Raw genomic sequence first — 22870 nt, forward strand, 5'->3', positions numbered from 1 at the left:
CTTTTTGCATTCCCTCCCGCCTCGGCCGCCATAACGACACAATAAACGTATTTTATAAGCGCTCACACTTAACGTTTATATCGCCTTATAAGTAGATCGAGAAATAATAAAACTAAAGGAGAGCGAACATCAAGAAAGCAATAACATCATTATCATAGCGAGTCCGCCATCTCTTTCCGATAGGTCTCACCCCTCCCTCGGCCCCGCCCACGGCGTATCGCCTCTGTCACCTGTATATCTCGAAACATTACACATATGCAAAACTTTCGCGCTCGCATCTCCTGACACACACGCAGCCTCCGCGCACACTGGCGCCGGCCGCGCACCGCGCACCGCCGCTGCACCGCCGCGCCGCGCCGCCTCTGTGTGGGTGCACAGCTCGGTATAAATCTGCATGATAAAAACTATGCTATATTGCGTCGCGAGCGTGCTGCCCGGACGGGCTTTTCTTTTTGCCGAGATAGTCGCCCGTAGGCGTGCCTAGTGAGTTGTTTGCACCTCGCACAGTGGTCGATATTTCACAATGCCGTGTCATCGACACGACGTCTTCGCTGAAATATGGACGTCGCGCACCTTATCTGTGTGAATTGCAAATTTTTCTACTACCACCTTTATTGTCTTACTCATTTATTCCAAATAAATTAAGAAAAGGTCTCTTATCAAGCGTTTTATTTTATTCTATCAATTTCTGCAATAGTAAAAAGTTACGAAAAAAAATTGAAATATCGAGTCTTCATTCAAGTCACGTAATATTCAATTGACACATAACACTAGTAACAATTCCATAGGCAATTTTTCGTTCAGCTCTCGATTCTGATTGTGACATGAGGCATACGAGGCGCGGGATCAAAAGCAACAATTATGCACATTGTGTACGAAACAGTTAGCGCGCTGCAATTACTGCGATTCGATTCAGAGCATTGTTCAAATGGCTCGTCATATTTCAATGGAAAACACACAACTATATATCATATTTTCGATGGATATAAAGAGTGATTAAATGTTATCACAAGCGAACATAATTACACCATCCGTAACAGAAACGCAACCGACTGTACAGTTTTGTTTCTATTATATTATAATTCTAGCTGTCGCCCGCGAATCCATCGGCGCGGAATTAACAAAAACATAGTAGCTTGTGTGTTCTTCCAGACTATGTTCTATATGTACGCCAAATTTGATCGAGATCTGTTTAACCGTTTTGGAGATATCTTCAAATAAACATCCATCCATTCAAACATTCACATTTATAATATTACTAAGAAGTAAGATTCATCCAGCCATTGTATATAACTCTATTCCTAGAAATGGACTTCACGTGTTGGTCAAGTCTAATAATGTGTTTGAATGTAAAAGATTCTTAACTCGAATAGCAGAAATAACAGTTGCACAAATGTGTCTGTACGAATCATCACTTGATACGGGCACTTGGTTTCTAATACCTTCTAATTTCGTTTCCCTTGTCTATGTAAAACTGGAATCAAAACGAAATTAAAACATGTTTGGTTACACATTCAACATTCCTTCAAATATGTTGGAGTTTGATCAACCTCAAAATGTAAATGCAACGTTTCCATTAAACTCTAATTAAATTTTAAATCAAACCTAAGCTAACAAAAACTTAAAGGTTAAAATTATCCTCGTATAAAATTACATGTGATTAAGAGCGCTAGATTGAATGTAATTTTATATGTTACAAGTTATTTTCATGTTTGTATTTATATAATATTTACTTAAAACATGTTACATGAAATGGCAGCATGAGATCATATGACCACAATAGTTATGTTAATAGAGCCACAGTTACAGCCCTAATTCTGTATACTTCAACATTCCACTTAGATCAGCGGGGTTAGACAAAGTGCATTCGCTTCTAAGCGATTCCTTAGCGAACTTCGAAAATGTATCTAGATGACAGTAGACAATCACGTGACTTATAGAAAGTTAATGTCAGTTCTATACATTTTTGAAGTTTGCAATAAATTCATTCCAAGCGCACTTTGTCTAGGCCTGCAGTTATCGTTCGTTCGTCGATCGTTGCTCCATCTTTTACAGTAGCCGAGTTACATGCTTTTGCTCAATATTCATCAATATCTGTGTGCTATTTAAAACACCTTAAAACATAAATAACAAGGTTATTTAAAATGTATTAATTCATGAATATGGAACAAGAAAAACAATTGTTGTTTGAAAGTAGACAGCAGTTGTTTATTCAAAGTTTAATTGCAATTGTAAAAAACTTGGTTCACTTTTGTGTAATAACATTCAGTGATTACAATGTTTTAGAGTAGATACTGTAGCGCACACTGAGGCAGCGATTACGTCCGCTTACCGTTCCTGTAATTAAACATTTTAATAACTGTTGCTTAAGCTCGCATTCCATCATTTATACTTGAGGCATTCAAATAAACAGATTTGTCATAATAAGATTGATTTCAGTTTTGATAGTTTGTATGCAAATATTTCCATCTTGCCGACAGTTCTAAATTTTAAAATTATAAATTATTTTTGTCCATATGTTTTAACTTTAACAAACAATAAATAGTGCGTTTCTGTCTATTCATGTAAGTCGCTTTTAGATTTAAGAAGTTGTCTACGCTCTATAACGTCAGGAATATCTAAAATTATGCTGGACTTATTTTACATGAATTGAGTACGAAGTTACATATGAGCTCGATGGTAAATTGCGCGGTTGAAGTATAACCGAAGAACTTTTAACGAATTTTCACATTTAAAGAATGTAACCGTGGCCTTATACGTATTAACTGTACTGGAATGTGAAATATACGAAAAATGTTAGGAAACTTTCGAAATTTAAATGCTGTAGTGGAAGTGTACTTTAATAAAAATGTACCAGGCCCACGGCCGCGTGTCACGCTTAGTTTAAATGAGCACACGGTTGCACTAATTACTGCGCATTGCTTGACGACAATTTATTTCCCATTAGGCAAGGTACGCGCCGGCCTTCTGCGGATTTCGGTCGCCCACCTCGCCTCAGTAATGATGATTATTTTAATTTCGCTAATAACACTTTAATTATAAACGCAGACGAGGCCGTTCGGATTTTGCCGCGCGATAATAAATATATTATTAAGCTTCATTGATGCCTTTGCTTGATAATTACATTTTTTGTTACGTCGCCTTTTTAATGGCCAATGTTTTTTACATGACGCAATTAATTGTGGGAATTGAATCGAGGCACCTTTGAACATTGTTTGGAAGTGTACATTATTTATAACTTTATATTCACTTGATGTTTAACATCGCTCTTTTTGATTATCAACAAAACTGACCATCCAGATACACGTTCCTTTTTAATTTTTGGTAACATGAAACTTCATATCGATTTTAGTAGGCTTTTAATCCCCATATATTGCAATTACTAAACCATTTGCAGCTATAATTCAAAACAATCAATACAATGAACAGGATAGTTTTTTGCTTTTAATATGCGGCATACTTACGGTCTCGTCTTAACAATACCACCCTATCGTTAAGGGCGATTTACACGAGCCTTTTGACCGCCCGATTCCCCGCAAGATTGGCTTTGTCTAAGCGGAGTTTCAATTCGTCGTCCATTGTGGCACTTCGAGATGAGTGGATGTCGTTAGTGAGATTTCTCGCTGGTCAGATAAGGACTTAGTACAAAAGAGATCGGTGTAATCGCCGTGTGCGCTCACATTTAGCGTCCTTGTCCTTTGTGTCCTTTAAGGCTGTAATTTTTTATTTACCTCATAAGCTTTTTAGTTTCGATATTTTCATCAATTACACTGAAGTTGTATAATCGAGAATTTAAGTAGTAATAGTGAAGTTTGTGTATTTTATTTGTTTATTTTGTTACAACATAAAAGTAAAATAAATGCTCAAGTGAAGATTTTTTAAGTTCATAATGTGTGGTCATTTACATACCTTCAAGTTGAAGTTGGACAAGTGTAATAACTTGGCCGTTAATCGTCGACTCGGTAACGTAATCGAGACATGTATGTATGTAATCGAATACGTTTCATCGGTAATTGTATCTAAATCGAGAATATTAGTTGTGAGACGAGTTCCATAGCGCCGAGGACAGACATACATCGATACTGCGGAGACATATTCATTAGTGGCACGCACACATATGCAGTATAACGACACACAAACGACATGTATTATGTGTGTAAACGCTATCAATACTGACGCAGGAAGCAATGGAAAGGACATGTGTATCTGTTTTGAAAATAATTAGATATGCATAGGTCTTTTTAATTGGATATCGAAATTGAATAATGTTCTTAATTAAAAAAAACTTTAATGCATTGAGTAATTCACAAATGTTTTCTGAAAGTTTTATTTTAGACAGCCTCAAATCTTACTTTCTCCCTTGTATAGTTCAGAGAGAGTTTATAATATGTTCAGAGTTTGTAAAATTTAATTAACAATGTTTTTAAAACGGTCAACATTACTATGGGTATTAAGTATGTTTTGTGTTTAATTCAATAGTTATGATACTTTGACGTAAAATATTCTGAACCGGAAAAATGTGTATGCCACATCTAGTAGTCGCCACCGGCCGTCTCTTCAAACATCTTGGAATGTCATACTTCAAGCGAGTAATCAAGCAATATTCTTCTTAATCAACCCCACCCACTTCGGCGGGGGTCGATTCAACCAACAAAGGAATTGATTAACTAACTATGCCACGATATTACCCCGTCGTATTATTCCACTATAATAAAGAGGGCTCGGTAACCGTGGCGCTTAATGAGAGAAAACTCGATTAGAATTCGTATTAATCTTGTAATAAGTCGATAGGAGGAAAGTTGCTTGATTAGGCTGTCGTCTGTGGAAAGTTTCAATCTGATAATTTAGAAGAATAACCTTTTATTTATGATAAAATCAAAATTCGAAAAGATATGATGAATATAAAGAAAAGAAACGAAAATTGAATACGTCTTAATTTATGTAGGAAATAAATTACTGTACTACTTATATGGGCATTTTCAATTGCATAAAGCGTAACGTTTATATAAAAACAAATAATTCATACTGTGTGTAAGTTTCGCAGAAGTTAAATTGGGTCTTGGATATACATATATCAACAATATTTAAACGTAGTTTTCCACAGGGCAAACTTATCGTCGTTCAGAAATCACCTGCTCATCACCTCACTACAAAACATTTTATTTTGACGTTTATATTTTGGCAACAAAGTTAAAATGTTCTATTCAAGTGAGATAGATTGATAAGTTTACTGGCGTGCCTCGAAACTTGGTACACAATTATAAGTTGTGCGTCGCGCGACAATAAGCATCTGGCGCGTCATAAAGCCAACCAAGTTCGCTAATTAACTTCTGTAGCGATACGAGGCAAGTTTAGACGCGCGTTAGCAGTGAACGCGCTAAGTAGTCTAACTTGGGCTTATGTTAGACTGAAAGTTACGGTGTTATCTAAATGAGACCGTCTTTCGTTATATAAGCTAACTTAATTAAGAACTAGCAGATGAGAGTGGGCGCCGACGGGCGGCGGGATGCGTTGTGGTATGTAGCTGCCAATCAAATGAAAAGAATTAGCGCAATTTAGTAAGATACATGTTATAAACATTTATTTAAACCATGATTATTCTTAAAAGAATAATAATTAAATTTGTTGAATTTATTTAATTTGGATTACTATAACTTTAACATCGTAATTTTTTTTTAAATTGATTTGTTGATATAAATAAGTCTAAATAAACAAATGTTTGGTTTGTAGTAAAAAACAAAAAGAAAAATTGATAAACAAGGTTCATAACATTTATCTCGCTACATACCACACCGCTGCCTGCTAAACTAAGTGCCGTCACTTATGTGTGCGTTGAGCTTGCGATTTGATATGGAAGCACACATAGACTAGTAGCTTGTGTGCAATGGATTAGTCTTATAATAAAAGTTTTTGTAACAGATGTCAGATATTAAACAATGCTCTACACATTAATAGGCCCGAGATGCGACCGAGGAAAATATATAAAAAGTTCGCAGATTAGTCTTTCGCCATAATTTCTTGTTGTTCGTCCTCCGTAATATACTATAGTAGTTTGTTAAGTGAAGTTATTAGGATTGAGTTTTATAAACAAACAAGTAGGTACTAATATTTTTTGCCATTTTTTCTTATTTTCTAAAGGAAATATTTATAGAAGTTGAGAGTTCTTCGGTAGCGTTTTTAATTTTAATTCCATAAATAGTAATTATAAGTCTTCATTTCTTAGTTATACATAATATTTGCAAGTTAAAAAAAATATCATGTGCTACGCCGTAGCTCCGTAGCACGTAAGTAAATAAATCTGAGTGAAAATCCTCGATAACGTGTATCTAGTTACTCCCTCCTCATAACATCGGTTAATTACTTATGTAAACGGTTCGCTTTGTCGACTGTCCGGGCGGAACTAATTCCGATGACAAATATAACGAATGTTTGAATGTTTTCGTGTTTACGCGATTGTATCTCAAATATGTTCGACCTATTACAATATGTTATTGACATTCTGAGAATTAATTGCTTGTATTTTTCAGTATTTAGAATAAAATATTACATAGTGGAAATATTGTATCATTACAATAGTTTTGAAGTTTTGAAGAAGTTTTTCTTATAAGAACTTTAATATACATTTTACACCTATCCGGTGTTGCATTACAAATTTAAATTCGTGTGAAAAAATAAATCGGGACTGTATGTACATTCGCTTTATACATAATCCATATCCCATTTGTTGATTCATTAATTCACTTTTAATTGCATTGATTTCTTATAAAATCATCTACAAGTAAGAATATATGACAATAGTTTACGATAATAATTATTATTTCAAGTGTAATGATATTTAATTGCAGAAAGCGATGACTCGAAATAATAGAGGCAAGTGTTTGAGTTACATCGCACCTTAATGCTGTATTTTCTCACCGCAAGAGTCGTTAGTATGAAAGACAGATGTCGTTAAAGGGTGTCACTTTGTCCGACAATTACACCCGAAACGTGTAATTTACAAGGAATTACAGTCACCAGATGATTTCAGTCGGACCGTTACGTGAATTTAAAATAATTGATACATCATTTCTTTATTTTATATGCAGATGACGTTCTTAGGAGTTTTTCGTAACATTGGTAATGTTAAAGCTTGTAAACTGTTGTTAGATGATCTTCATTTGTTTACTTAAGGCGTTCGTCAAAAGGGGCAAAGCAAAATAGTCTAATATTTATTCTATCTTTAGGTTTCCTTCTACATGAGTAAAGAATCTTGTAGCTATTAGTTTATTAGGCATCTTACTCTTCATTCCATAATAGTCGAGTTTGGTTTCCGATGGGTAAAGTTTAATGCATCAAAGTAAAACAAAACGTGCACGCAAAACAATGGCATTAAAATAACTACAAGACGTCTCCTGATATAAAAACCGATAGTAGCAAATTAAAAAATCGCATTAACAAGGTATCTCGTCACCGATTTCGGGTGTCAGTCACTTTTTCAATATAACTCCTGCGGCCGCATCATAACCGGCGCGTCTTTTTACTTAGTTTTTACCCGAGCATAATTAAAGGAGCGCTGGTTAGGTGTAAAAAAAACCGGCAAGCTAATGACATTTTAATTGTCTGAGTGATTACTGGGCGTCCACGACGCGGCTCTGTCGCGTACTCTCATCCTGTTATTACGTATAATTGCATTACGCTTCGTTACGGAAGAGAAAAAAAAAACGAATGCGAGTACATTTAATTGACACATAACTTTCTTTGTTCGCGCCTAACACGTGATGTGTTCACACATATTTGGCCATGCCGCTGCATTGAAGACTTTATTATTTAAGAACAAACAAAACTTAAATTTAATTGTAGTTCAATATGATCAAATAATTTGAAAATAGTTTACTTTCTATCGGTACATTCTAGTTCGTTAAATTAACTTTCATAAATTAAGAATCAAAAAACTAACAAACAGTTGATTCGAGCATAAAAAACAATATAATATCTCACATTTTAAGCGGGACACTCATAAGTCCATTGTGAGCAAAAAAGAAATTTAATCATGAGAAACAATAATGACTGCTAAGAAATTAGACTGAGTGTAAGTACGGGAGCCACGCAACATAAACTTGATTGTTACTTTTGAATAATCTTGACCCGTCCGTCAAGTGTAAATATTCTTTAAAATTAATGACTTACAGCTCATTTTGTAATGGTTCGCGTTGATGATTTCACTATTGTTAAGCCTGTATGACTATCAATTATGTCCATAGTGTATGAGAGTGTGCTTTGTGATCGAACAGTAGCTTCCATTCGGTCACTCCGCCGATTGAAAATTAAAGAACCGATATAATTTGATGTGCGGCTAGTGATGTTCCTTAATCAAAAAAGTTGTCGACAAAATATTATGCTTAAACATAATATATTTAAATAAAAATAAAAATGGCCAAATAATCATAATTAAAATAAAACTTAAATTAGAGAAAAAAGTAAAACATTCAATAGATATCGAATAACGTCTATCCTAATCAAACAAAAGTGATAAATCGAACAATTACGTTCCTGCTATTTGTTTATAAACTTGCATATAAAATTCTAGGATTTTACTTTTATCAAGTAAATAAGTATTCTTGTATTGAGTATTTCATCATATTCATCTTTAACCAAATTTAATGCATGTTCATTATTTAAATAAAATCAATGTGTCGAGATTCGATCAAATTCACATCACTATAGGAGCGGCATTAACACGTCACTCGTAGAGATGATAATAGCCCAGGAGCTGTGCCCCAGTTAATTGCTTTAATAACTTCCTGTGTCAAAATAACAAAAGAGCTATGCGGTATTAACAAAACGAATTCTGACGGCGTGGTAAGTATCTCTCTGTGTGTTTGGAGTGTTTGAAGTATTGGAAGATACGAGTATGTTATATATGTTCAACCATATGCGCAATAAGTCATGTTGGTTGAACATACGAATTTATATTTTTTAGTTGTGTACTTTACTTTTACGGTACTATTTAATTTTATTCTTGTAAAAAATGTTAACAAAGATTCTATGTAATACGATTGAAAGCCAAGGTCATTGTAGGATGGCCTAACTGCAATAGAGTCGGCCTAAATTTGACTGCCAATCGTCCTGTCTACATGCAATATCATAAAAGTGTTATATATATATATATATATATATATATATATCTGTGAGTTATAGTTTGAGTACGTGATAGACATGAGAGAATTAAGTATGTTTATTTTATTCATATCTTTTATTATTATCTTAATTATTCTTAACTAGTAAGAAATACAACATATTTCATTGTTTTGATAACGGTTTCTTCTATTTTGTAGTACCCTAGTGATTAGAAAGACTTCTTATTGCATTGACGTAAACGTATTGACATTTAGAGCGGGCAGAGCGCATCATAAACAACAGACTTAACGCGCACAGAGCCGCTCACCAACGGCTTAGAAATTACTTCGCCCGCTATAATTAGCAACATTATACGACATTCTTGTGCGACACTTTTATTATTATTTTTATAATCTTAATGTGGCCGATATTTTTTTATAAAACAGTTGATGTGATAATATTTTTATGTATTGCCCTTATAGATATTGACGAACAGATAGGCATGTTTCCCAGACTATAACTAAACGATTTTTGTTGTTTTGTAGAGGTCGTTTAAAGTAAAGTTCAATTGGCTGTTGTTCATCTTATAGCTTTTATATCCACGTATAATATGTTTGCTACCAAGTGCTACCATGTTTCGCCTAGCTATCTCACATGGTAGCACTTGATTAGTGGTAGTCGTTCATACAAAATCATGTTCTAGCACTCTAGTAATTATTGTTTACTTGTGTTAAACAAACGCTTCATATTAGTGCATAATTAGAGCTGCAGCAAGGAAGAGTGCGTCAGTTACAACCGGCAATTGCGGAGGGTCGCCCGTCACGGCACGCTGCGTCTGCGCGGCAAATATAATTACAACATCCTTGTAGAATATAGCGCCGATTTGTACGACTGAAATTAATGTTGGCATATAGCATTTTAATTCGTATAATTTAAAAATTATACAACTATTAAGATACCTATGGATGGATCATGTTTTTGTCTTCATAAGAAAATTATCAACTCTACTGATGTGTGTCAAAATACAGAAGTTTGTATTATTATCCCACGACTATTTTTAATTTAGACTTGATGAAAATAAGTCAATAACTACAACTGTAGAAAAAAAACGTCGTGTTTTATTTCCCTTTTCATTATTCTCAACTAAAAAAATAGTTGTTTTTCACACAAGAAATCAACCTATATAAAGTTTTTAGTGCGCAGTTATTAGTCCGCTGTTTATTTTTTCTTTCATAATTCAACATTATTTCAATTCCAATTCAAATGATTCAAACGCAGACGCAATTCTAATCTACAAAGAGATTGAAAAACACGTGTGTACCGACCTTGTTCTACAAAGTTCATAAAAGCCCTTAATTACCTTTGTCTAGCTCCGCGTGTGCGAACACGTGGTGGCAATTACGTTACGCTTTAGAAAAATAAATGAATCAAACACAATCATTGAAACAGTTTTAACACCGGCCGGTTTATCTCGAAGCATATAAAACGGATTGTAAAAAGAATTTTTAACGATTTTATAAATTAAATTTGATGAATTAAATACGTTAGAACTAGCAATGATTCGTAATCGTAGCGTCTTCAAAAAGTAATAAATCTAAAAAAACTCTAAAATTAAATAAACACGTATTAATATGTTGTGTAATTTACATTATTACTTGACTTGTTAAAAAGTGGATACATTGAATACATCAAGTTATTTGAGAAATATATATTTAAATACGTTTTCAAGGATTGTTTATAATTACAAGAATTCCGTCGTTACTATAACAGTGTACATTTATTACATCGTCGTCGCGATGAAACTTGGACTGTGAAATTACATGGAATGCCACGTTACGTACAATAAGTGCTAATTGCATTCGTATTCTAACAAAACCATCGACGGATGCTATCTACTTAAGTCCCATTATAACTTAACAGACACTTAACGCCAATTATATTGCGCAAATTATATTTTACTACCAAACAAGAAATTCATAGGCTATTATGACGCTTATTGCAGTCAAATAAAGTTCATATTAATTGCACTTAGAAAGTATCGTTGGTAATTATGACTTTGTTAAGTATGCTAGAGAAAGGGGAAGGTTTCTTGATAAATTACAATACAATTTAAATGTTCTGTACGATTAGGTAATGCATTTATAATTTGTTTGTTTTATTGTGTGATTTGCATTTTATTGTAGTTAATTGGTAACGTTTGTTTTGTTTAATGTTTTTAGGGTTCTTTAAGTTTTAACAGAAATCCTTAGAACAACAGTTCTTTTTAAAAAGTATTTATTGGTCCTGTGTAAAAAAATAATCACACCCACTTTGAGTCGATGCGCCAGCTTAAACTTACTCTGTTTAAAAAAATCAATGAATTTCGAAAAACCAAAACAACGATTTGTATTTTTCATAATAATAATTTTAAGAGCGTCTGTTAATTCGAAATGTCGAAAATTTTCCATTTATGAAACTTTTTTTCAAGCAATGTCTAAAACTATATTTAAAGTGATACATAACAGAAATTATTTATGAGATATGATGTTCAAATTCATACAAATTTATATAAAAAAGTTATTAATGATTATGAAATAATAAAAAATGTAATGAACCCTACAGTGTTATGCGTACGCCGGAGCTTAGCCTATTTTTTACGCGACACGTGCTTGTCTTCATAAATTCGTAAAGAAGTTTTATGGTTTTATATTTCAAATACGTTTAGTGGGAGGCCATTAGAAGTAGTAAGTGCTCGATTTTATACCATTGTAAAGGATGTCTTTAAAATTCACCTGGCGTAGAAAATTATCCAATAATTTGCATCTAAGAAATGACTTTTAACGGTAAGATATTATCGACTACCTTATGATCCCTCCCAAAAAAGAAAATAATATTTCGTATGACTTACACATCAAGTCATCAAATCATTAGGAATCTACGAATAAAAATTTAAGGAAAATGTACACCATGAATTTATAAAAGCCAGTTAATAACTCATTATTGTTGTTTGAATAAGAAAGAAGTGAGAAAAGTATATATCTATGTGGTTACATTTTATAATGTAACAAACAATACACAACAAACGTACAGATCACAATTAAAGTCGTAATATTCAAGGCAGCGTGTAAATATAGTTGCAGACCGCAAGACAAATTTACCGAATTATTCATTATTAACGACCGCTAACGAAGCAAAAGTAAGGAAAATAAGGCGTTTATTAAAACTCACGTACATTGAAGAGTCGTTCCACCTCCAGGAAGGTTTAATTGAAGCCTTACAACGACTACAAAACGGTTAATTGTAGCTCCAAGTGCGTATTGTGTATATGAACGAACCACGATGTAGAATTCTATGGAAGTGTCATCACAATTATTCTTTTACAAGACGGTATTAAAAGTAGATACATACGTATTTGATTATAAAATCTAATTCGTTAGGAACCTAGTAGTAAAAAAAGAAGATCGGAATAATTAATAAAGAAAAAAGAGAAATAAGAAATGTGGTAATAGCGAATATGAAGCGAAGCCTTGCATCGTATTTGCAACAATTTTCTGTTAAGCCACATTTATGATAGCGGTTATTTTTTGTTTGTAAAACGAAGGTACTATGATTTTGTTATCTAAAAAATATATTTTTAATACATATAAATGGAATTTTGTCACTTTTATTAAGAATATGTAACTTATAAATGAAAACATTATTCTTCCAGTACTTTTATTCCTTGTATTTATCGTTCCTCTTGATTTCTGCGAGTTCTTACCCTCGAGCGAATTGTGAGACCACAACGAGATACAATGCTTGTAAATGTAACCAATATGTAAAAACTTATTCTTATAATGAAGTCAACAAATATATCGATATTTGTAATTATTTTCTGTAACTTTACATAAACTTATTTTTTTTTTGTTTTAATTGATTTCTTCGTAATAAACTGAGGTTTGGACTTTACTTAGAACCCTGATTTAATTAATAATTAAAGTTATTCATCTATTCAACATTAACAGATTACCAATGGAAACAAACAAGCGTATATCTTACTATTATTATAATGCGAATGTTTAGATCGATGGATGGATGGATGAATGGATGTGAACTTTGAAGGTATCACCGGAACGGCTGAACGGATCTACATTAAATTTGGCATAGATGTAGAACATAGTCTGGACGAATACATAGGCTACTAATTAAGTTTTTTTTATATTCGCAGAAGAAGTCACGGGAGACAGCTAGTGTGTAAATAAAATTTAAATCTACATTGACTCTTTGTAGAGATAGTATTCAATGTACTTTAATAATTAACTCCAGTAATTCTATTTTATTTGTATTGTGGAGAATCTAAAGCCGCTTAAGTACGTTGCGGGTAAATTGTATTGAGTTTTTATTTTAATTAGGGTTATTGTTGATGTGGTATTATAAACCGACGCGAGTGGCTATGTTTCCTTTGTAATGACTACAAAGAGATCGTTTTGCATAAAAATGAAAACATTTGGCTGAAAGAAATATCCACTTAAGGCCTAATTAGGTATTTTATACTTTTGTTGGTTTTCATCCAGTAAGAGCTTTCTCATAGAATAAATGACTACCACTCTATAAGTTATCCAAGGTAAACAGTCCCATTGTTGAGTTTTGTAAGTGACAGATTGTTTTACATACATTACACTATCGACCTTATTCTTAATGCTAAAGACATAGTATTTAACAGTCAATGTACATTTCACAATTCGATATCTTATTAGTATTACTTGTAAAAATATTGACACTTATATTGAAGCATGAAGGTAAAAGTGTTTACAAATTTATTTAGTTTTAAATACATATCCCGATGTTTGCCATTAAATCTTGCAAACTAAATTTGATCGATTTTCCGATAACTGATTGAGTTGAATTTTTTGTGTACGTGTATAAATCGCGTAACAATCCAATACTATGGTGATATAGTGCTGTAGTGATGTACCTGAAATATAAACGTAGGAACTTCGCAACGAAACAACACAACACCATGAAGTTAGGGCAAATTTGAACTGTCTTCAGGACTAGTTTTTTTATAGATATAAAACCTTTTTTTTGTTTTTATTATTACTATGAAATTTACGATCATGACACATTTATAACAATAAATTGTAATCGCGAGTTAGTAGAGATAGCAAACAAAGTAAATCAAGTCGATGTTAAGGTAAAGAAATGCTGCCGTTGTTTAGTACAGGGCTATAAATAGACAGTCCACTTGTGCCACCCTGTTATTAAAGTAAATAAACATCACCCACATATCCCTATCTCACCCTGAATCGCGGAGGCGGTGACTTAATGACTGCTAATGAGTGTTTTTATTATTTAACAGTTGTAAAATAATTTCTTATACGGCGCCTCTTTATACCTAGATAAACATCGAAACGCGCTTCGCACCTCGATCTGATAATCGAATTAATGCTCTCGTACCATTTCACGCTGTTTTATTGCTTTCCGTGTGCTTAATACTGAGGGGGTTTTGACTTGTAATTTCGGGTTATCAGCGCATTCGATTGAATTGATCTGGATGTTTTTTGAGCAATTGTTGTGGCCAAGTCGCGGATCGCGGCGATGTTATTTACGCGAAATTGGACGTGAGTTACGCACGCGGCTGTACGGATGCCGAATAAAAGATTTTTATCTTTAAATTATTTCATATCTTATATACAAAACAGATATCTTCACCTGTTCTAAGTTGCTATATTGAGTGAGTCTAAATCTGGTAGAAAAAATACCCGATTCTGTTTATTTTTCTCGACAGTGCAAATGTATAATTATAAATAGATTTAATAAAATTAATTCATAGGTTAATGGTCTGTTAAATTTACAAGCTTTTTTATTATTAATTATGTTAAAATTATAATTTTAAACTTTAACAAAAATGATTTATATTAGGACATGCAACAGCGATCGGGCGTATGATTCTTTAAACTCAAAAACTCAATCCTACTGTCTGTTGGTCAAAAACAGACAAAGTAACGTCAAAACACCCTATAGATGCCGAAAAGAAACAATCGGACTGGACGGTTAGGTGATCTTTGGCGCAGATAACACGCCCTGCTCCCAAATAACGCAAGTATTAAGCAAAACGCATCGTATTAATTCACATTGTTTATCTTGTGCGCCGTAACGACCCTCCAATGTTGATGTTTCTTAATAACATGTAATTTTGTTTCCTTGATTTCCGACTCGTATTCGACATCGTCTAATTCCATACTCAATTCGAAGTTCTTTGAATTTTTATGAGGTCAAGGTGTAAAAAGTGTTTTCGATAAACATCTAAACTCTGTTTATGGCACCGAGAGCCTGCAATTAATTCTAAATCATTCTGAATTTGAACAAAACGTAAATTTGATATTTTTACCACATTCACGGTAAAAAGTATGTTCCGTTTATCCGGTATGGATATGTAATGTTGTAATTCGGCTTCGATTCGAGCTATCAACGAGAGTAATTTGTATCCGACGCGCAGAAGAAATAACATACGGACGATGTCGGTAGTGATTAGTACAGTATTAAGAAAACACGAAAACTCTTAACTGATAGATTCCAAATAAAAATGACAGATATAAGGCGTCGAAAGCGTGCGCGCGCGCACGCCACTTGCCGAATTCTAAATTTAAATAGTATTTACACTGGGCTATCGGGAGCGCGTAATTAATACAATCTTTGTTAGAGGGTAATTTGCCAGAGCTAATGCCGGTCTGTGTAATCTTCAAAGGGGATTTAGAAACACGCGTTCTATTCTATTTTGGTCGTGTTCTGAAACAGAGAAATATTTACAATCTCTCTGGAACACTTCGGCGCATCCGACGGTCGTTATGCGCGAACGCATCGATTCTGAGTCAGTCGCGGCATCCGATTGGTACCGCGCGAGATGAACACGCGTTCATTAGCTTTGATGGCTCCGCGTTTGTTCCATATCTTTTATATTGAACATAATTTTTTAATGTTTATGTGTTTCACTTATTACTGAGTGTAATAATGTTGTCTGCGGTATTTCAAGGCTTAAAATGCAAACCGCAGATGCCAATTCATATTCTAAAGAAAAAGAACACAAACATTATGATGGATTTCACCTGTACGTTTTTACTTAAATGGTGTCAATACATTTCTTGTATATTATCGGTAAATTGTTTTTCTTTTGCATTTAAGAGCGAGTATCCTTAGATTTCTGAATCCTTTACATGTAACAAGTAGAGCACTAGTTTTTTTAAAGAAACTTAGTAAGTAGTCTATGAGTTCTTCCAGACTATGTTCTGCGTCAGCGCCGAATGTCGTCGAGATCCGTGAAGGTGTTTTGGAGATAAGTAGGAATAAACATTCATCCATCTATCCAAATTTAACGCATTTATATTAGTAAGATTAATCATATATCTATGTAAATACTTCATTTTATTAGCTACGGCTAATCAAAAATCTCAAATCTGACCACAAATCCCACTGGCTATAGTAAAAGAAAAAGTAGACTATAATTATTGTTCCTAATGATTTTAGTTTGAAAATATTCCAATGTTAAACACAATCTAAATCAGATTTATGATACAAGAACAATCCGGCGAGCACGTAACACTGACGCAAACGGCAACAGAGACAAATTAGATCCAAACCTCGTGAGTATCGTTTATAAAAATCCTAACGATGTTCTAGTTTAAATACTCGCGTGTCATTTCCATCGCTGCCCACGCTAGAAGTAATTAAAAACGAAAATAAACAGAGCGCCTCTAATCGTAAAAGAATATCTACGTCAGCTATAAATGAGTGCAGATGAACGTAGAAGCAATAAAACTGATTCAAGTCACAGAAATAAATCTTATGAGTATTCGAAAGCACCTTAGGTGAGAAGATTCGGGCGTTTATTGTAATACTTCTGTTAGTAGTCTCGATGACGCGCTCCGATCGGACGGGAATGCCATTAAATGAAATATTTTAACTGCAAACGCCACGTGTTGTTAAATTATTGCGAAACTATTATTAAAAACATATTAAAATTCAAACATTATGATGGCACTATAAAAATTTTGGGCACTCGTGATAAAGTTTGATCGATGAAGAAATAGATTTGTTTATAGTTTGTGATTCAGGAAATTGACTCTTGACTTTTTATATTCGATCGGTTGTATTAGTGGTTTGCGAGATAGCTTATATTTTGCTAGAAGAGATTGTTTGAAAGTGACATGGTTGAGTTCATATACTTGTGTTGACACATTTATAATATCTAAGCAAGTGTTAAGTCATCGTTCACCGTATCACTATTTCCAAAGCGTTGCAATAAAAATTGGTCCAGATTCCACATCGAAAATAAGACGTTTTTTGGTCGTCTGCCAAGTTCATTATGAGCGTTCATGAAATTTCACATTTGAATTATTTTACTGTCTGACTTATGGCCGTTACTTAAATATTTGGTAAACAGGAAAAATATAGCTCTGATCGATCAAATTTAATGCGTTGCGCTGAAATAGCATCTATAAGTGGATCGTAGCGTTATTGTATTAGAAAACATTTTAACAGCTCCGTACTAAAATTTAGGAACGGGAATAAAATTCGATGATGCAATTATGCCTTTTCAAGTTGAGTAAGGTAGATATTGCTTTTATTCTATTAGGACCATATGATTGAATATTAATTTCGCCTATATTTACAAAAACGATTAATGAAATACTAATTCAAAATACAATAAAAACTTACGTATGAGATAACAAAACATACCAAAATAAATTTGTCAAATGACAAGAAAATTCGAAGTTTCAAAATTTCATTTGACTAGAACAAGAATGAAACATCAACATATTATACAAAAATAATAATCTTCAACGTTTCTCGGAATTATTGCCTCGTAGCGAAGATTCATCAGGTGAAATGTATCAATCACTGATATTTTAATAACAAAAAACCGACACTGAATGTAATCCCACTCGAGCATCGGTCGGCGGTCGTCAAAATAATTGTAATTGCCTAACAAAGCAAATGGACTTTGCATAATTTCAGACAGCAAGATGCCATCCAACAATAGAATAGAGTGTTATGAATCATCTCCGTATGATCCGAGCGCCAGTCAAAGATTATCGAACTAGAACACTAACGCTTGCGGGATGCATTAAAACACACGTGAAACTAATTTACGCCGCTTAATCTCGTTCTCGACGTAGCTCATATTAACATTGTATAGTAATTGATGCATCAAGCGATATGACATTTGCCGCTAATAAGTCTTAAGACATTAAAATATCTCCCGCATCGTTTTCCACAACACAAAACGGAACTGCGAAAACTACCGTGCCTTCTAACGGGAGCTTCTTATTTATAGTGTGCCATCTATCAGTTCCTAACCGTTCCAAATTCAAATTCAAACCGTGTTCTAATTGGATTGTATTTTTGTTTAAAGTGCTTCTAATAAGCTGGCTGGAATCACGCACATTGTTACAGCCGTAACAAACACATCGGCGCGTGTTTACGGGTTCGCAATTAGAGCACCCATTGATATATCGGTGCGGATCAGCGGCTGGCCGGTGTGTGAGTGAGTCCGATTGAGAAGTAACACGAGGTCTGGATCTGGAACTGATTAGCGGCCGTGCATGTGTTGCCCGGCCCGTAGTTATGAATAGAATCGTATGTGTTGTTGCGCATTAAGTATGCTTTGGATTTTATTATTTAATGATTCATCTTAGGGATATAGAAATAGTCAGGAATGCTTGCTCCGTTCGCGTCGAAAAGCCAGTAATAATAGAATATTGGCGCATCTGCCCCACTGTATAAGTTTTAATGTTATTACTCCTCGGTCGTATGATATTTCGTTCCAGGTTTATTTTAAGAGTGTTTTATGTTTTTAATTGCGATCCACGGATTATTTTTCTGTCGCGATCTAAAAATCTTTTACAGCTGTTTTTTATAACGTCCACCTGACCGACGACAGAATTAAGGTTATTTATGAAATATGCTGAACTAAATTATAAGCTTTGCGTAATCTTATAAATTACCATTTTGTTTTGATACTTTTTCATTGTCGCCGTCATGTGATGCAAAGGTGATAAAATATATAATATAATGACCGCATATTACTAATCTCGCGTCATCAGTAACAATTATAGAGATGTATCATTTTAAATTTACAAGAATGGAAATTACTAACATTTTATTAGATCGCATACATTCCTCTCTATGCAAGGAATTTAAGTTGCAATCGTTCCAAGTAAAATAATGTAAATTACTTGAATATAACAATTACACATTTGTAAGTAAAATTTGAATACCAAATGAAGAATGAAACGCCGCAATGGAATTAATAAATCAAACACGCACACATTCGCGAAGTTTAATTCGAATCTCGACATTAACCCACACGAACACCACCGCGTTCACGGAACCGCGAGATATTTAATCTAATAATGGACGGCCCTGATTGCCTTTCTTATGCTTTCTTTTATATTTATAATTCATATTTAATGATCGACATTAATGGCACTGCTCCGGGCCGCGCAGATGTAGCGACCATTTTACTGAGACCTCTCATTTTTCTATCAATTTCCCAATTAAACTAACACAGCGATCACAAGTGGGGGTTACAAAAACTGGTTCTTCGTACACGTTAATTTCAAATTTAGGCGCCTTTCGTGTTGGTGTTACGAAACGGACTATTGTATAGTAAAGCGATGTAAAGTGCACAATGATTGTGTAAATGAGTCGATGCCTAGACACGATGAAATGTTGTTTACATCCTAGTATTCCTGTAAATTGGATTATGGATTACGTCCGCGGCCGCATTGAAGCAGTAAACTTGAACTAAATAATTAATTGTATAGTATCAATTAAATACTATGAGAAGACTTACAAATGGATGATAAAAACACAACAAATTCCAAATACGTACATAATTTGATAACAGTAATATTGAAAACATGACAAATTCAAGTAAAGCCAATGCACTTTAAGCTATTAAAGCAATAATTATAACGTAGTTGTTTCTTTTGGTAATGATATAATCAACTTCTTTTTTTAAGTCTATTCCACATGTGAAGTAACAAATAAAGTAATAATCAAACAGTATTAAGTCTGCTTCATCAGTCATTTATCAATAGCAGTACCTCTACTTATTTAATATTATAAATGACGACTTACAAACAAGACGCTGTTCCAAAGGTCGTGATCATTGTAATAATTAAAACTTCAATTAATAATTTATGTTCGTAATTATACTATTATAAAAAATGCTAGCAACGCAATTATTACCTACCAAAGTAACATAGCGTCGGTGGCTCAGTGGTCAAGCACTTGACTTGCAATCTGCAGGTCCTGGGTTCGAATCCCACCATGTACCAATGTGTTTTTCGATTTTCGATATACATATGTACATTTATCCGATGTTCTTACGGTGAAAGAGTACATCGTGATGCAACCTGCACATATCTGAGAACTAATTCAAAGATATGTGTGAAGTCAACCAACCCGCATTTAGCCAGCGTGGTTGACTATGGCCTAATCACCCATAACTTAGGGTAGGCTCCGAACCCATCGGTGGGGACGTATAGTGAGCTGATGATGAAAGTAACATAAATAAAGGTGTTTTTTTTACCTCTATCTGTATGATATGGTGAAGCGAAGATAGAAATGTGAGCATTTATATCCTTGCTAGTTTAAAAAGCATGAATGAACGTGGAAGAGGTGAGAAAGTTGAAAAAATATATGGCTCTGTTCACCTCTTCAGATATTTTAGGAAGGTGGTGTGAGATTTAATTCTAAATACTAATTTTCTATAATACGCAAAAGTTTGAAATATTGCGTTAATAACGGCCGGAGTAGAAGCAAGAAACCATTGTCCAAGTCATTTGCTACGCTTTAATCGTGACCTCTTAGAGTCAGAAAATTATATCAGATTCCGTCACACTTTAGGCAATTTCGTTGACTCCCTAATGAGTTACAATAACGCAATGAAGCCAGCACTTACTGTTATGAGTACACGGGTCATTATGGCCCTTGGCGTTTATAAAAGTAATTACGATACGAAGTGGATACGTTTTTGTGACAAAAATTATTACAAATTGCTTTGAGGTTATTACAAACACGGATACAGAATAGATTCATTGCACACCATAGCGAACACTAAAAGAATAATTATATTAATTATTCCGTCATGATGTAAACGCTGGTACGTACACTTATGTGTAATTATAATGTCTGCTTAATAAAATCTTATGTAAAAACAAGGATAAAGTTACTCGTGTGTGTAAAAACTCTTTTGTTGAACATTCGTTTCCTTGAAGTGTTAAAATCATAATTAATGGACATAATAAATGGGTAGAGATAAGATTTGCATTAATTACTGGGTATTATTTGTGTACACTGTTTTATGTTAATTTCTGACTACATGATTATTTATAGCTCTTACGTCTTTAATTTTATTTGCGTAGGCAGAGATAGAAATTATTACTAGATGTTTATCAGACTCATTTGCTCCTAATTACAATAGACAAGCTGTCGCCTGCGACTTCGTTCACGCGGAATTAAAAAAAACATAATTAGTAGCTTATGTGTTCTTCCAAACAATCTTCTGCCGTTCTGTAGATACCTCCAACCAAACATCCCTCCATCCATCGATAAATCTGTCCATCCACACATCCATCCATTTAAACTTCCGCATTTTTAATATTAGTAGTAACTAACATTCATCAGAACAATTTTATTGATCTAAAAAATATTTTTGTATTATACAAACTAGACAAACAAAACAAGATTACCAAACTTTGCTTAATCATTTCAATAATTTTTTTAACAACATGTTCCATTTATAACGTTTATTCGACTGAAATGAAAGCAAGTTAATTAATACAGACGGTAAGGAATGTGCTATTAATTAAGTTAAACTAAGCATTAAGAACAAAATCTTAACATAAAGCAACAAAACGGAATAAATTGCCATCGCTTTATCATTCATATTTCCAACAAGATAGACGTTTAGTACAATTCATTAACGTGGACAGAGGCTCTCAAACTGCGGTTCGCGATAGAGAATTAATCTATAGTAAAAACAGACCTTTGCATGTTATTTAAATGGAATTAGTAACGTTAATTATTAATAATAATTAGTAACAAAAAGTTTATTTTGCTAAATAAAAACAGTTTTAATTTTTTATCTCATTTTATTTAATCTTTGTTATAAAATAGAAATGTAACGTAAAAATATTAATTTTAGAAATATACCAAAAAATACCAAATTTCATAATACACAATTCATTTTCTGTAAAAGGAATACCAATTGTGATTTTTTTCGTAACCTTTGTGTAATAAAAGTTGAGAACCTCTGAAGTTTACGTCACAAGTACTAGCGCACGTCTTCCCGATAACTCTCCATCAGTTGTAATTTATTAATTTCGCCATCTTTGTTTGTTCCCTTGTGATCAATGCAACGCTATCCCCCAAACGTTCACCATGATAAGACTTTTGTTTTCGTGATTGCTCTTTGTTAATCATACTTTGTTAATTAAGGAAAACATTAAGAACAAATCATTTCGATCGTTTGATAAGAAATAAGTTATAAGTAGATGGCGGTATATTTATGTTTCTGTTTACGTTTTTGCATTTATTTTCGTGTATCAATTATATTTTAATTAGCAGACCCACATAAAGAACACCATAATTATTATATATGAAGGTACAAAAGCCACGTCTCTAGCTTTATGATTCGACATTCCACAATTGAACACGTATAGAGTGGCAAAGAATATTGAGATGCTTGCAGATTCGACGAAAAAAAACCAAGTTCGTGGAACTGTGTATGTATATCTGTATTGTTGTG

At 33.6% G+C, this 22870-nt stretch overlaps 1 protein-coding gene across 1 annotated transcript in view; it reads right to left on the minus strand.

Annotated features, from left to right (window-relative positions):
• zfh2 (Zn finger homeodomain 2) overlaps nucleotides 1–22870 on the minus strand; it is a 193100-nt gene that overhangs the window by 167199 nt on the left and 3031 nt on the right. The window contains exon 2 of the mRNA XM_013316726.1: nucleotides 1443–1445. The gene's annotated coding sequence lies outside the window, so the exon portion shown is untranslated. The remainder of the gene's footprint in view (nucleotides 1–1442; nucleotides 1446–22870) is intronic.

The sequence above is a fragment of the Papilio xuthus genome, unplaced genomic scaffold, assembly GCF_000836235.2.
Source record: "Papilio xuthus unplaced genomic scaffold, Pxut_1.1 DF826945.1, whole genome shotgun sequence".
In the NCBI taxonomy this organism is placed as follows: Eukaryota; Metazoa; Arthropoda; class Insecta; order Lepidoptera; family Papilionidae; genus Papilio; species Papilio xuthus.